This window comes from Mus caroli, chromosome 11 (assembly GCF_900094665.2).
Source record: "Mus caroli chromosome 11, CAROLI_EIJ_v1.1, whole genome shotgun sequence".
NCBI lineage: Eukaryota > Metazoa > Chordata > Mammalia > Rodentia > Muridae > Mus > Mus caroli.
The window spans coordinates 38,679,749-38,687,426 of NC_034580.1; the positions used below are offsets into that span (position 1 = coordinate 38,679,749).

At 39.5% G+C, this 7,678-nt stretch overlaps 1 pseudogene; it reads right to left on the minus strand.

The window, feature by feature from the left end:
• Positions 1 to 1,195: 1,195 nt before the first annotated feature.
• Positions 1,196 to 1,484, minus strand: LOC110304246 (annotated as a pseudogene).
• Between the last annotated feature and the right edge of the window lie 6,194 nt (positions 1,485 to 7,678).

The window sequence follows — 7,678 nt, forward strand, 5'->3', positions numbered from 1 at the left end:
GTCTCAAAAAGATCACCTGCTTGGCTGGCATTGATGCCCTAGCAGCTCAGAAGTCTAAAGAGCAGCTGCCAGTCTCTGTGCTGCCAGCCCTGAGCATACCGAGGGAGGGGCCCTGGGGAGTATGGAAAACCTAGAAAGAAGTCAACTACCACTTGGAAGGAACTTATTCTCAATGTGAAGAATCTACAGCAAGCAGGAGAGGTGAGCAAGTGCCCTGACCTCTCTCTAGAGGCCTCCTATGTCGTGCAGTTCTTATTTATAAAATAAGGGGTAAGGTGGACAGTAAAGAAAGCCATGGTGTGGGGCTCTATAGCCCCTGCATCATAGGGCATACAGTGAGGGAAGGCTAACACTGCAAGCATTAGATTAATAGCTAGCACACTCCATTACTTTGGCTGGTTAACATCCTTTCTACTCATATTGAAAGTTCTTCTAGGGGCAGGTGCCAGAGAGATGAGTAATTTCCATTCAGTAAACAGTTTTGTTAAACAGGATTGCCCTTTCTATAAAGGTAGTTTCTTCCCAGAATAAAAATGCAAAAAGTCTCAATCCTCAAATTTACTTAGTAGTAGCATGAACTATTTTCCCTAAACACTAAATCCTTATATCAACTTTAGTGATAATCTTTACATAAAATAGTCAACCACTCCTGAAATCATTCATATGTCTTAATGTTGAGTTACACACAGATCCTGTACAAATCAGGATGTGTGACAGAGCCAATAATGGCCTAAGTCCTAAGGCCTTAGGGGAGTTTCAATTTCAGATCCTGAAAACCCAACTCTTTCCACCCCAAGGGACTATGGTTATTGGTCCCAAGGCCACTGTGTGCTCGGTTTGTGGTGCCCTTAAGAAATCCTGGGTTCCCCTTTGTGCAACATTGTCTGATAAGTTTCCCACTGACTTCATCCCATTGTATGAGAGCTTCCTGCTGACATTGTCCCATTTCTGCCTAAAATCTGTATATATGACACTGCACTTCTTAATAAGCATGCTTAGCATAAGACATAGCTTGTGCAAGACCTCCTAATACCAGTCTTTTCTTTTCTTTCTTTTTTTTTTAAATCATGTTTGCTTTAATAAGATACTGGTCGAAGGGGTCACACTAGTACATAAATTAAATTTTCATAGCCCCAGGACCAAGTAAGGACAGAGCAGTTTGGTATCCTTAATCTTGAAGGGTGATGATTCCGGGTTAGGACCATTTCTTCGAGATGTTGAGATGTTCTAGCTGGTCTGCAATGTATCTATGCTTAGGGAACTTGGAAGTGGCCGCTGCCTTGATGGTTCAAAAGCCTTGGCCCTTCGCTAAGTGGCATGGCCGTACTTTGCTGTCATGTAGGGCATGCTCAGCCAGTAGTGGTTCTTGGCCTCCACCTCCAGGCGACAGATCATGCTCTCCTTCGCTTGGAAAGACAAGGTCCACGGCCACTGGTGCTTCCCGATCCACTGCCTGCCCGGAGGAGGACAGCGGTGAGGAACATGGTGCCTCCTCACATACCAATCGACCCTGGACACTCTCCCCCTCGGCATTTTGCGTACACTGACTGACGTGGCCGATCTCAGTCTTTTCTATCTCATTATCTTCTGATCGTCCAGTCCTCTCTCAGGAACCTGCCACTGGAGAAGGACCTGCTGCTCCAGATAGATCAGCAAAGAATGAATTAGAAGGAAAATTAGAAAGTATTTTGAAATGACAAGAACAAAATGTCATATGTCAAATCATGAGATGCATCAAAATCAGTGCTCAAAGGGAAAGGTGGAGCTGTAAATGCTTATATTAAAAATAGCCAGGCTTGGTGGTGCACACCTTTAATCCTAGCACTAGGAGGCAGAGGCAGGCATATTTCTGTGAGTATGTGGACAGCCTGGATCTACATAGTGAATTCCAGGACAGCCAGGGTAACATAGTAAGACAGACAGACAGACACACAGACACACAGAAAGGAAGAAAGAAAGAAAGAAAGAAAGAAAGAAAGAAAGAAAGAAAGAAAGAAAGAAAGAAAGAAAGAAAGAAAGAAAGAAAGAAAGAAAGAAAGAAAGAAAGAAAGAAAGAAAGAAAGAAAGAAAGAGAAAGAGAGAGGGGGAGGGAGAGGAGAGAGGGAGCGAGGGAGAAAAGGGAGGAGGGAGGGATGGAGGGAGGGAGGAAGAGAAGAGAAGAGAAGAGAAGAGAAGAGAAGAGAAGAGAAGAGAAGAGAAGAGAAGAGAAGAGAAGAGAAGAGAAGAGAAGAGAAGAGAAGAGAAGAGATAACCTGGACTTGTCCCTTCAGAAATAAAACTAACCCAAAGCAAGAAGGAAGAAAAAGAGAGGGCAGAAATAAATGAAATAGAGAAAAATCAATAAAACCAAGAGGCAGTCCTCTGAGAAGATCAATAAGGAGCTAAGGGCATGACTAAGGGTATGAGCATTTGCTCATCCAATCGATCATATTTGTCAATTAGATAAAGTACTCTACTATTTATCCTGACTTAAAAGTTTATAATTCTATGCTTGAATTATGCTTTAACTTTTAACTTATATTACTATCTGAAAACTACCCTTTCTATATCATCTTCCTCGATGTTAAACAATGTGAGTTTGATTATGAGACAATAAGTCATCTTCAACCTTATCGGACATCCAAGAATGAATTAAGTATTCCCTGAAGATACAGGAAGGACAAAACATAGATTTCAAAACTTAACTGATTTGTAGACAGCTAACTACTTGGAAAGCCCCTCATTCCTCAAAATGTTGGAGCATCAGTCTTTAGCGTTTAGGTCAAGAACCAGCTGACAGACCTTGAAATGAAGAAGGAACTTTGAAGGACTTGTTTACTCAGTCTTGGCAGAGCTAAGCTATTGACTATGCTGTATCCTGTGTCTGTTCTTGAACAGTATTTTTTGTCTGTAGATGAATAGGGCAATTTTTGTCCAGGTGCTACATTGCTATAACTGGAGCAACTCCATATGGAGGTTTTGATGCTCAGTTTCTTCTTTGAACTAAGAAGGGGTTACTGTCAGGAGCAGACATGTCTCTAGTCAAATGATCTTTAATAATGAATTAATATCAAGTGTTATATTCTGTGGATTTCTGATGTTTTAAAGACTATCTATCTATATAAAGTGTATCTGAATTGTTGAACCTTGACTACTCTTTGCTATTTTCATTTGAATATTATAGAAAGCACCTTAATATAACTAGATCAGAATCTAATATAACCATGAGTTTATTACCTGGCCTTTAACTTGAGCTATTTAATCATCTTTTTGTTTGTTTTTGTTTTGTTTTGTTTGTTTTTTAAGATGGGGTTTCTCTGGGTAGTCCTGACTGTCCTGGAATTCACTCTGTAGGCCAGGCTGGCCTTGAACTCAGAAATTCTCCTGCCTCTGCCTCCCAAGTGCTGGAATTAAAGGCATGTGCCACCACCGCCCAGCTTATTAAATCTTCTTATACAGTTTGTAATAGCAGTTATTAGACGGACTGACTCTAAGCCTTGTATTCTTAAATGAGTTGTATAGGCATGATGCTTATCTAAGAGTAACAATATTAATTGCAAATTTTGTAGCAATATAGGAAACTTATATCAATTAAAACTTTAATCTGCATCAATCCATAAACTTTGTATCAATGTAAAATTATAACTTCCATTTGTATCAATTATAAAGAAAGTTTTCTACCCATGTAAGATGATGGCTATATAATGTTTTGTTTAAGAATAGATTTAGTAATCCATCCCAGCCATTTCCTTCTTGTTCAAAATTACGACCATTTCCAAATTATTCCTTAAAATGGCAACCTATCTATAATTTATAAAATAACCATAACCAGACACCCAAACCCAAGAGATCAGGTTGGCAATTCTCCATAACTTCTTCCTGTTTGATAGGAATGACAAGAAAATTCTTTAAAGCAATGGGGAGAGGTAGGAAAATTAGAAAATTTGGTTAGACTTAGGAAAGATAGCTTTAGCGCCTGTTATCCAGTCTCTGTGTGCTTAGAAAGCTGAGGACGTGACTGACGTTCTGATTGGAAAGGCTGGATGAACTCAGTCCATTGGAGATCAGCAGCAATTCCTGAAGCTGTTCTAGAAGCAAGGCTCTGAACAGCATCAGGAAGCAGGGGCCTGGAACAGCAGGCCATTTCAGCGTCCTGGAGGATGAATCTTGCCAGAGCTGTACATTCTGCAATGTATAAATCTCATAACCAAAATTTTAGTATTATTAAGATATTTGTATGAATTGTGCAAGGTGTACAGATCAGTTAAGAATCAATTTTGGGGGGCTGGCGAGATGGCTCAGTGATTAAGAGAGCCAACTGTTCTTCCGAAGGTCCCGAGTTCAAATCCCAGCAACCACATGGTGGCTCACAACCATCCGTAACAAAATCTGATGCCCTCTTCTGGAGTGTCTGAAGACAGCTACAGTGTACTTATATGTACTTATATGCTCTTACCCACTGAGCCATCTCACCAGCCCAAATCTTTTTTTTTTTTAAAGAATCAATTTTGGTTCTTCTTTGAGTAGGTGAAAGACAACTGTCTTTTATATAATTTATTTATTTATTATATGTAATTACACTGTAGCTGTCTTCAGATGCCACAGAAGAGGGTGTCGCATCTGGTTATGGATGTTTGTGAGCCACCATGTGGTTGCTGGGAATTGAACTCAGGACCTCTGGAAGAGCAATCAGTGCTCTTAACCCACTGAGCCATCTCTCCAGCCCCCGACAACTGTCGTTTTTATGAGTTAATTTGATCAATAACCAATTATAATAAATCTTCATTCATGACATATGAAGGAGGGCATGAAGAACCTTAAGGATTTCATAATCAACAAGATTTATTGTCTAAATTTAGCTGAGGTTTTGGCTAGAGACATTTTTATGTCTAAGCCAGTTATTGGCTGTTTCCATGTTGAGGAATTAGCAGATCAAATTACCTGTCCTGTTTGATCTTCTTAATTTTTTCTTTTCTGTCTATAGCCAAGATCTTCAGGGGGTCTTCCCTATCAACCGGATCCATATCATTTTGAAAGGGGTCCAACGCCTTTTCCCCCTCTCCTGTCACCATAAATACAGAGCCTCTCTCCCAAAATAGCATGTCCTTGGTCCAGTAACTGGAATTCATTAAAGGTATAGCTTGGCCTCTCCCAGAGGAATTTTAGTATCATAAATACCACCAAACTTATCATCTTCATTTTGATAATGAAAACAAATCAATTAAAACAAACTAAACAAATAGTATCTGTTGAGATAGTGCTCCCCCACCATCTACTGTTTTCTTCTTACACGATTAATTTTTAATAGTGAGATCAAGGCCTAAGTTCTTATTGTCTGAGATAGGTTAGGCTGCCTACCCCCTGCTTTTGGACCTATAATTTAAGATCAAAAGCCTCAATCATTTATTCATCTCAGTATATTTAAATTCTACCTTCTTTGGAGATTAATATATCTGTGAGTATATATTCCTTTCTCTTTATATAACTTGAATTAACATAACCTTCTATTATCTGTCGAGGTAAGTTTGTTTATACTTACCCCCTGCTCTTGACCTACAATTTAAGAACAAAAGCCTCAAAATATTTATTCCTTTATGTATTTAATTTTAACTAACTTCCCTTCTACTTACTGTATAAGTCTATTTCCAGGCTCTGTTTTTTGTCATACCAGGCTAAGCAATCCCTGAATTCCCAGGTAGACCATGGTCAAAGACTTTCTGTATTTGCCTTGGCAAGACTTTTACTTTTCTTTCAATGCATTTTTCCCTCATTCTTTCTATTCTCTCTCCCTGCCTTTATTTCCTACATTTGAGATCGAAGGCCTGGATTTCATTATTCCATATATACTTAAATACAATTAAACAATTACCATTATACTCCCATTTATCCTTAAAAACAATTAAATCAAATTTCACATGAAATCTTTTCACATTAATATTCTTTTTTTTAGATTTATTTATTTTTATTGTGTGGGTATACCTTGACTGCATTTGTGTAGGAGCACCACATGTATGTCTAGTACCTGTAGAGGCCAGAAGAAGACATCAGATCCCATTATAGATGGTTGAGAGCCACCATATAGGTACTGGGAATTGACTCGGGACGTCTAGAAGAGCAATGAGTACTCTTAACTACTGAGCCATCTCTCCAGCCCCCACAAGAGCATATTCTTGACCATGTTTCCTTTATAATATATTCCAAAATGACTTCTCATGACCTCAGATGAGCTCCAGGATATATCCACATAGTGCATAGATTCATATTGAGAAACCCTAAACTAATTCTCTTCTTATCTGTAAGGTCTATTCCGTGCCTCTTTGTGAGTCCATGACTACACATCAAACCTTTAGTACTTAGCCCTTAACTACTGCAGCTTACATCCATCATTCTAGGTATTGCTTAGTTCAGACACAGTAGACACCAAATGTCATGCTCAGAACTCTCGCTGGGAACACCGTTTTTTCAGGAGATTGAATTTGTAATGCTGAAAGTTTTTACAGCAATCAGTAGTGTTGGTCAGAATAAATCATCAACCAAGGTGTCTTTCTTCCACTTAGCTTATCACGAGGAACCTTCACCCCTTGCAGACAAAGTCATAAAAGTTGAAAAGAAGAAAGAAGAGGAGAAAGAGGAAGAAAAAAAAGAAGGAAGAGGAGAAGATGAGGGGGAGGAGAGAAAAAAGGAGGGAAGGGAGAAAGGGCAAGGGGAAAGGAGGAGGGGGAGGCAGCAGCTGCCTTGTGGGAGGAAAGCGGAGTTGTTTGTTATGTGACCCAGGTAAATCTTGTGCTGTCTACATCTTCTTCCTTGTCTCCTGTTTTATGTTCACTAATCCAAGTTATGAGCTGTAGAATCAAACAGCATCCAGCACCATTGTAAAGGGCTCAGCCTCCACAAGACTTAGCAGAAGACCATGAGCTTATTACTTCTCAGAGTGTGGATTTTCTCAAAAAGCTCTGGAGGTCTTCCCCTATTGGTATTTAGCACAGGCTCCATACAGAATTTCCATTTGGTCATCAAACTATCGTTGGATCCACTAGGCCTAAAGCTCCAGATGGTGGAGCAGCAGCTAGCACTAAAGCCAGGCGTGCTTCAAAGCCATTCATGATTGGCTCTCTGGCTTAAGGATTACTTGGTACATGGGATAGAAATTACCACAAAGGGCTATCAAGCATTGTGCTTCACCACCATGGTGAGGAATGAGAAATAGTAATTTGCTTTTTGCCATTAAATAGCTGTTACATTACACTCTATAGTATCAAAACATCAGAAATTTCAGCAAAGTTGATTCTCTGACTCACAGGCATTTTACTAAAATGGAGGGTATGTTATCACCTCATTAGATCTGATCTTCATAATGTCATTAATGAGATGGATTCACTTGCTGAAATGATATATGTTCAGCCTCGGCTACAGAGCAAAGACACTATCCTGCTTTGTTTTGTTTTGTTTTGTTTTGTTTTTTAACTTGGTTTTTCTTTTGACCTTTTAAAAAAAAAAAACATGTTTCACAGTTAGTCTGTAACACACACATGTGGCACTTTGCAACCGTCCCAAGTCCCAAGCTCAACTTCTCTGTCACTGGAGCATGAAAGTTATAGATCCTTAAAGAGATGACTCTGCACACAGATATGGTTTGCTGTGGGTAAACACATCTGCTAGGTGTGAGCAGACCTACCATGCAGAACTCTCACCTGAGTGT